Source organism: Grammomys surdaster, unplaced genomic scaffold (assembly GCF_004785775.1).
Source record: "Grammomys surdaster isolate TR1022 unplaced genomic scaffold, NIH_TR_1.0 358, whole genome shotgun sequence".
In the NCBI taxonomy this organism is placed as follows: Eukaryota; Metazoa; Chordata; class Mammalia; order Rodentia; family Muridae; genus Grammomys; species Grammomys surdaster.
The window spans coordinates 1,056,008-1,065,485 of record NW_021604777.1 but is presented as its reverse complement, the minus strand read 5'-3'; positions in this window follow the sequence as shown (position 1 = coordinate 1,065,485).

Sequence of the window (9,478 nt, the reverse complement as noted above, 5' to 3'; positions counted from 1 at the left end):
CCCCCTTTCCCCCCTCTTCCTTCTCCCACCGTCCTATTAGGATGAAATAATAAAGTACCAGTGGGGGTTTCAAGGCATGCATGACACATTAAAAGACCAAATCTGTAGGCCTGTGAGTGGACTTGGTAGAATTGTCTCCGATCTCTTGGAGCATGTTATTTAAGGTGGACAGACATTAGTTCACATCTCCACAGGAAAAGTCACAGAAGATCATTTATGATTAAGCCCCTGCACCGTCCAGGTCCTCCCAGTCAACTCCTAGCACCACACCTACTCGAAAAGCAGTGAGGACTGAGGTCAGCTCTAACCCCTACAACAGCCGGATCTGTACCTGAAGCAGCGACTCAGGGTCTGTGGAGGATTACTCCTCAGCAGCAGCCATGGGGAAGCCAGTACACTTGTGGCTGAAGCTATAAACTCCCTTTCAAAAGCAATAAGAGGGTTTGTCGCTTCCCAGGACATGCAGTGGGGGGAAAGCCTGCTCGGCAGATGGAAGAGCCAGTCTCTGGAGCGGCTTCTGTGTGATTTTCCCTGTTGTAACTTCATTAGGATTTTGATTTTATTCAGAGTAATGGAGAAGTCAGAAACAGGGTTCTACCATCTCAACCCTCACTCCCAGTCAGGACAACACTTGCTCCAAGAGCTCTGTTTTCTTGTTGGTGTCCCACCTTAAGGAGTTAGTTAGTTAGCAATGCTATGGATCAGGACTTATCTGTGCCTGGCCCATGCTCCAGCACTGAGCTACATCCCCAGTCCTGCAAGGTTTTTTGTTTGTTTTTGTTTGGTTGGTTTTTGTTTTTGTTTTGTTTTTTGGACCAGGGTTTCCTATGAAGCCCTAGCTGCCTTCAAAGTGCTGGGATTACACATGAGTACAATATCACACCTAATTGTAAGCGCCTTAATTCCCCTCTTTTAATGTATTATTGGGGCTAGAAAATTGCTTTGATGAAGGACACACATGGTGGCTCCCAACCACTCCAGTTTGATGGGATCCTGCCATTCCTGATCTCCTGGGTACTGGACATACACATGGTGTAAATACATATGCACAGGCAAAACACTCAATACACATAAAATAAATACATCTTTTTTTTAAAGATGTATTTATTTTATTTATATGAGTACACTGTAGCTGTCTTCAGACACACCAGAAGAGGGCATCGTATCCCATTACAGATGGTTGTGAGCCACCATGTGGTTGCTGGGAATTGAAGTGAATTTTTTTTGTTTTTTGTTTTTTTGCTTTTTTGTTTTTTGGTTTTTCGAGACAGGGTTTCTCTGTGTAGCCCTGGCTGTCCTGGAACTCACTCTGTAGACCAGGCTGGCCTCGAACTCAGAAATCCGTCTGCCTCTGCCTCCCAAATGCTGGGATTAAAGGCGTGCACCACCACCGCCCGGCCGAAGTGAATCTTTTAAAAGATGTGTTATTAGTAGCTCGTGGAGACCACACACACCATGGTGCTGTGTGGAGGTCAGGGATCTGCTTTGTAAAATCAGTTCTCACCTCTGACTTTCATGTGGATTCAGGGATTGAGCTCAGGTTGTCAGGGTTCACAGCAGGTGCCTTTATCCACCAAGCCATCTGAATGGGCCCTGTCCCTTTTAATAGCAAAAGGAGTATTTTCTTCAGAAATCTTTCTGGGAGATCTTTCTCCATGTGCTCCATGGAGACAAGATGAAATTGTGTTTTGTCATCAAGAAAGAAAGATTACTGTGTCAGACTATCAAGCCAGTGTGGACTAAGGTTTCCCTCAGTCCGTTTCAGGAAAAGCAACCTTTTCTATGATCCTGAAAATCATTTATATGCATAAACTCTCACAACTGTGCAGAGCTTCTTCAGGGAGTTCGGTGCAAAGGCTGCAAAGCTCTGCCTGCTTACGAGTGTCAGTCTAGGGAAAGAATTAAGCACAGAGTAGTCTTCTTGGGGGGGAGGTGTTATTACCAATGATTTGTTTCAAAGCTAGGAATTTAATTTAGCACTTATACATGCTACAAATGTGATTTAGCATTGAGCTACAACCCCAGCTCAATCTGCTTTGTTGTTGTTTGTGGGACTGCATAAGGGTATCTTGGTTCTTGGATGGGCATGAGCCTGGAACCCCAAGACTCCAAGCGAGAAAGGGCAGATGTTCAGCTATGTCTGTTAGTATTCTGTCTAAACTCCACCTCCACAGTTATCTGACAACAGCCAGGTATGCTCCTCCCCACAGTTACCTGGCAACAGCCAGGTAGGTGTGCCCACTCTAAAAGGGGCTGCTTGCCTCCTCCTCTCTCTCTTACTCTCTTACTCTCTTGCCTCTAGCTTCTCCTCGCCCTTCCTCCCTTCCCTTCCCCCTCTCTCCACATAGTCATGGCCAGCCTCCACTTCTCTCTCCCCTCTCTCTCCTCTTTCTCCATCATCTTCTCCCGTTTCTCTCCCTACCTTTGCCCTCTGCCCTGAGTAAACCCCCTCCCCTTTAGAGCCATTTGGTCTGGTGTTGTCTGTTCCAAGCTAAACAAAACTTTTAACAAAACAAAGCCGGGAATGTGGCTCAGTAGGTAAAATGTCTGCCTGGCATAGTTCTAGGTTCAGTGCCCAGCAGCACATAAAGTAGGAATGGTGGTGTATTGAGGGTGCCCATAGATTACTAGGGAAACCAGGAATATTAGTCACACAGGGGTGTCTCTTCAATGGAGAAAAGAAAATACCTGCATTCCATCCAGAAAGTTAGGAGTACATATTGTTAACAACCTGGTGACATTTTGCTACCTGTAGAGGCAGATCTCACCCAAATCCCTGAGACTCTTCTTCCCTACACCTTTATCTTTAGCTCTCAGTTGGTAGAACCCATCCTTGGGAGAGATGTCACATATACATTACAACCTGCCGACTGCTATGATATCCTGGTCAGAGACCACGCCAGATTCTATACTCTTAAGCTACAAAACCCATCTTCAAGGTCACATGTACTTTGCACATGAGTTTCTGTGTACCCACACCGTAAGCTTATTGTGCCCCTAGAACTGGAATGACTGTTACCTGGAAACATTTCCCCAGATTCTCCTGTGTTTAAATATGCTGGCAGTAAACTACCTGGCATTAGACACTCTAGAATCTTGTTTGATCCAGTTTATGTAAGTCAAACTGAGCTGAGTTTTCATTCTCACCTCTTCACTAGGTTCATTTCCCTGCATGCTATGACACCTCAGTACCACAAGCCTATGATCTCAGCATTGGGGAACTTGAGGCGGGAGGATAAGCTCAAGACGACGCTGGGCATGGTGTCTCATGCCTCCTTCTTCTTTTTTAAAAGTTTATTTTTTGTATGTGAGTCACTGTTGCTCCCTTCAGACACACCAGAAGAGGGCATCAGATTCCATTATAGATGGTTTGTGAGCCACCATATGGTTGCTGGGAATTGAACTCAGGACCTCTAGAAGAGAGCAGTCAGTGCTCTTAACCGCTGAGCCATCTCTCCAGTCCTCATGCCTTCTTTAATACCAGCACTAAGACAGAAGAAGCAGGGGTATTTCTCTGAACTTGAGGCCACCCGAGACTATACAGCAAGTTCCAGACTAGTGGACTAGCCAAGGCAACACGGTAAGACTCTGTCTTAACAGAAGAATGAGATAAGGAAGAGGAGGAAGAGAAGGAAGAAAGTTGTTGTTAAAGGCCATTGTTGGTTGCAATAAATTTGAGGCCAGCCTGGGACATATGAGATCCTGTTTCAAAAACAAAAACAAGACAAAATAGCTTGGGGTGCACCTCACTGGAGGAGCACTTGTCCAGCAAGAATAAAGCCCCAGACTATCAGCTACTGCCCTACTGCTATGATAAAATACTGTGATCAAGGCAATACATAATGTTACAGAATAAAGTGTTTGTCTTATAGTTCCAGAGGGATAAGAGTCCATCATGGTGGGGGAGTGTAGCAGCAAGCAGCAGTGCAGTAGCTTGAGCAGGATGCTGAGAGCTTACATCCTGACTGAAGAGCACAAAGCAGATGGGAAGGGAACATTGGGAATGGCTTGAGGCTTTATATACTCAAAGCCTCCACAAGGCCACACCTCCTACATTTCTCTCAACAGCACCACCAACTGGGGACCAAGTTTTCTAATACAGGAAATTTCTGGGGACCATGTCATTAAAACCACCACACCTGGGTTTGAGCTTCACCACTGAAAACAAATAAATAGCAAGTAAATAAATGTTTGTTTTAAAAAAAGCACAGCCACAAAGACAGTAGTTGTGGATGCCAGAGGATACTTTTTAGGAGCAGTGTGGTGGTTTGAATGAGAATAGCCCCCATGGGTTCATGTGTTTGAATGGTTGATTCCAAGTTGGTGGAACTGGAATTGTTTAGGAAGGATTCAGAAGTGTGGAGGGAGTGTTACTGAGGGTAGACTTTGAGGTTTCAAAAGCCCATACCTTTCCATTAGCTCTCTGTGCCGCATGCTTGTGGATCTCCAACAAGAAATTCCAATAAGATTCCATCTTGGGACTGAATGGCTCAACAGTTAAGAGCATTTAATGCTCTTCTGATCTGAGTTTGGTTCCCAATACTCAAGTGGCGTGTCATAATTTGAAGCCCAAATTTCAGGGGATATGATACCTCTATTGGTTCCACAGGCATTGTACACATGTGGCACACATACATTTAGGCAAAACACCCATACACACACACAAAGAAGTATCTTAAAACTTGGGGTGTGGGAGCCCATTCAGCCTTGGAGAGGAACTCTTTTAAGACTCAGGATATTCTTTTTTTTTTTTTGACTCAGGATATTCTAAAGGAAGGTAAAACATTCCATCCTGCAGGAAAGCTCAGAAAGTAAAAAAATTCAATAGCACTAGGAAGTCCCTGAAACTGACTAGATTTACTAAGCCCCTCCCACCTCAAACTTATATAAGCAGGAAGGACAGTTAAAGACACTCTCAGACAAGCCAAACTGCCTAGAAGGAGCAAAGACAAGCAGTTCTCCCTAGAAGAGGGTCAAACCAATTGAACCACTTGGAAAGGACACTCTCCAACCTGTTGAGCTATGAGCAAGTTGTGTAGTGAATGCCCACCTATCTTGGGGTGGAGTTTTAGTGATATAGCTCTTTGAATTATTTCTGCTCCTATAATAACCCCAATAAACTTACTGGTATGATCCTCCCTGATCCCAGAGATCATTGGCCAATATTGGTCCATAAGGACAAATGGAGCAGGGGTGACAGATGGGAAATTTGGAAGCCTGTACATATGAAATGGAAATGATGACATTCTGGGATCAGCTTCAGGTAGACCAACTTTATTCAGGGTGAATCAAGGGATGTGTGTGTGTGTGTGTGTGTGTGTGTGTGTGTGTGTTATTGGCTGAAGGTTAAGGTATTGAGGTGCCTCATTAGCACCAGGAGGCAGTCCAGTAATCTCAGGCGCTTGCTAAATGGTTTTCTTATGGAAGAAAGGATGCTGAACCTGTAATCTTACCAAGGCTATGTGACACTCCACAGGCAGAGAGTATGGGGGTTTTGAGCTTCCCAGACAAGGTCAGAGAAGGAGAAGCCCCATGACAGACGGAGTCCACCATTTTGCACTGAGTTCAGGGCTTTCTGGTAATATTAGACTTTGACCTTAGCAGCAGGGTTTACTGACAATTGGCTCATCAAATTGGACTATGGTGGTATCCTTACTTTGGTCTGCTATTGACATTGTTCATGTCTCCCTAGCAATAGTGTCACACAGCATAACTGGGAACAGGGACCAAAGAATGCAAAGATAAAACTGGGCAGAGTGAGGGTGGAGGCACATACCTTTAATCCTGGCACTCAGGAGGCAGAGGCAGGCGGATCTCTGTGAGTTCGAGTCCAGCCTGGTCTACAGAGTGAGTTCCAGGACAGCTAGGGCTACACAGAGAAACCCTGTCCAGAAAAACCAAAAATGAAAGAAAGAAAGGAAGGAAAGAAGGAAGAAGAAAAGAAGGAAAGAAAGAAGGAAGAGAGGAGTGACTACATGGTTCTGGATATGGGTAGCAAGGCAAGGCATCCATCTAGGGGGATCCAGATATGGTTGCTTTTCCCTTTATGGCATGAAATAGTGTTCCTTTGTAAAGAATGGATCTACTTCTAGGTGGCAACATGCCCTGTCTCCTTCCTGAATGGTTAACCCAGCGGGGCATGTCAAGGACTTGGCTGGGGACCACCCTAAGGGGTGGGTTTACCTTCAGACAATGTGCTTTTCCTTCCAAGAATTTCTGCCTCCTAGTGCAGTCTCAGTGAGCTATCACAGGGTTCATCTGGGTCTGCTCACCTTTCTGCATCCTAACTTGGAAGCTGTAACTATTCTGTACTTCTTTCAGATGCTGGCCAGACTTTAGTATGCTTTTATTTTATTTTAGAAATATTTATATTGTTTTACATGTATGGATGTTCTGGCTGTGTGTTTGCCAGAAAAGGGTATCAGGGCATCAGATATCCTGGAGCTGGAGTTACAGGTGTTTGTGGGCTGCTGTGTTGGTGCTGGGAATTTGGAAGAACAGCCAGTGCCATTAACCACTCATCTATTTTTCTAGCTTGTTAAATTATTTTATCAATGGAAGTAAGAACCCCAAAATGGGAACCCCAAGATCCTGGTAACATTTCTTTCCTGCCTTTTTTTTTTTTTTTTTTTTGAGACAGGGTTTCTCTGTGTAGCCCTGGCTGTCCTAGAACTCACTCTGTAGACCAGGCTGGCCTCAGAAATCCACCTGCCTCTGCCTCCCAAGTCTTTCCTGCCTTTTAGTTCTTTAATTGACAGGGAATGACAACAACATCCACCTGGTCCGGCACTCCTGATGGTGTCATCATCTTCTTGCTGTGTCAACAGTAACACGGGCCCTACAATGGGTGCTGAGATACATAACCACAGATGAGCGCTCTACCTAGAGGGAAGGTCTGGGTGGGGAGCCTGAGGGGCAAATCCCAGTCAGGCTGTGGTCCTTTCTATACAATGGGATGGTACTGCCTCCTCGGTGGGTGGTGTCTGGTGCCTGGGCACACAGACACCCTAAAAAAAGTCAAAGGTTGAAAAAAAAAACTTTCTGTCTGAGAGAGTACCACATAGTCACAGGTCAGAATGTGAGCAGGTAACCATGGAGGCTGCGTGGACACTACTAGGTATAGTAAAAAAATGGTTTAGGTCCATGTGGTTTCTTAGAAGGGATTTGTTCTTGGGAGGCAGAGACAGGCGGATTTCTGAGTTCGAGGCCAGCCTGGTCTACAGAGTGAGTTCCAGGACAGCCAGAACTACACAGAGAAACCCTGTCTCGAAAAACCAAAAAAAAAAAAAAAAAAGAAAGAAAGAAAGAAAGAAAGAAAGAAAGAAAGAAAGAAGGGATTTGCTTATGTGAGGATAGCAGGATACATGGAAAAGACAGTGAAATTAGATCTATGCTAGAGAGCCTTTCATGGGATAAAACCAAACCAACCAACCAACAACAACAAAACTTGGAACCTATGGACTAACCTGTGGTTAGTAAACAGAGAAAAATGAGATAAAAGTGATTTAAGGGGGGAAAAGCCCCTAAGGGGATGGAGATATGGTTTAATGGTTAACTTCACTGCTGTTTTTCCAGAGGATCTAAGTTTGATTCTTAGTACCCGCGGGGCAACTCATACCTATCTGTAACTCCAGCTCCAGGAGTTCTGACCCCTTCTGACCTCGGTAAGCATCAGGTTTGCAAGTGGTACGCAGACATTCTTGCAAGCAAAACCAATACATTTGAAACATTTGAAATAAAAAACAAAATAATAAGAGTAAAATAAAATCATTTGATTTTTTTTTTTTTTTTTTTTTTTTTTTTTTAGTTTTTTCGAGACAGGGTTTCTCTGTGTAGCCCTGGCTGTCCTGGAACTCACTCTGTAGATCAGGCTGGCCTCAAACTCAGAAATCCGCCTGCCTCTGCCTCCCGAGTGCTGGGATTAAAGGCGTGCGCCACCACCGCCCCGGCCTATTTTAAAAGATTAATCAAACAACAAAAAAGAAAATAGTTGAGATTTTGTCTTTTACTGTCTATTGCAATGTTAAGTGCGGCCCTCAAGACCTGGAGTCTGCACATAGTCCCTGGGACCCTGCCCCCAAGTTAATTCTGATTGGTGAATAAAGATGCTAACAGCAATAGCTGGGCAACAGAGACATAGGTTTCACAGGGTTTGGAGGGAGAGCACCATGAGAAAGAGAAGAGAGGGAAGAAGCTACCAAGGGATAGAAGAAGGAAAGAGAGCCACCATGGGTTAGCTGAGCCATAAAAATGTGGCCATGTGACCTGGTCAATTGGAGCTAGAAGCAGCCCAGATGAAACATAGTAAGTAATAACTCGGGTTATTGATAAGAAAGTAGATTCTAACAGCATAGGGGGTAGGCAGTCGCCCTGCTATTGCCCCTAAGGCATATTTTAAAATATAAAGGTTGTGGGTGTCATTCATCTGAAAACATAAATGGTCTAAGGCGGGAAAGAAGCCCTGGGCTCGGATTTTTAAATACTTATTACTATAGAAAACCCTAAAAGATAAGAGAAGATCCCAGGCCGGGCGGTGGTGGCGCACGCCTTTAATCTCAGCACTTGGGAGGCAGAGACAGGCGGATTTCTGAGTTCGAGGCCAGCCTGGTCTACAGAGTGAGTTCCAGAACAGCCAGAACTACACAGAGAAACCCTGTCTCAAAAAGAAAAAAAAAAAAAAAAAACCACAAAAAAAAAAAAAAAAAAAGAGAAGATCCCAGTTCTCTGACCAGATTCGACTTTTCATCTAAGAGGTTAAAAAAGATGTCAATTTATTAAGAACATTAGGACTGTAATGCCGTGTTTATGGCTTTGAGTCCCATGATAAAACATGGTATTTGTGGGCTGATGAGATGGCTCAGTGGTTAAGAGCACTGACTGTTCTTCCAGAGGTCATGAGTTCAAATCCCAGCAACCACGTGGTGGCTCACAACCATCTGTAATGATATCTGATGCCCTCTTGTGGGGTGTCTGAAGACAGCTACAGTATACTTATAATAAATAAATAAATAAAAATAAAAAAAAAACAAAAACAAACAAAAAACAAAAAAACATGGTATTTGTGAAGAGGCATATTTGTGAAAGACATAAACCAGCATGTAAGACATACAAACAGGTAAAACAAAAACACATTCTAAAAAGAAGCAGAAGGCACTAGAAGGCAAATGTGCATAGATTAGTATCAGCCAGAATCCCAGAATCCCAGAATCCCCAGGGGGAAAAGCAGACTGGTAAATTTGACTCTGGTGAACCTCTGAAAGTCACTTAAGGCCTTTCCAGCAGTTTACCACTAGTGTAAAGAAAACCCAAAGCAGAGTGGTACAGGGGGTTCTGCTCTCAGAGAAAACCAACCTACAGAACTGTGATGTGCATTTCTATACTGTAAGCAGTGGTGGCACACTCAAAGAAGAGGAAAGAATAGCTAGATGTGGTAGTGCTCACCTTTAATCCTAGCACTGGGAAGGCAGAGGCAGGCAGA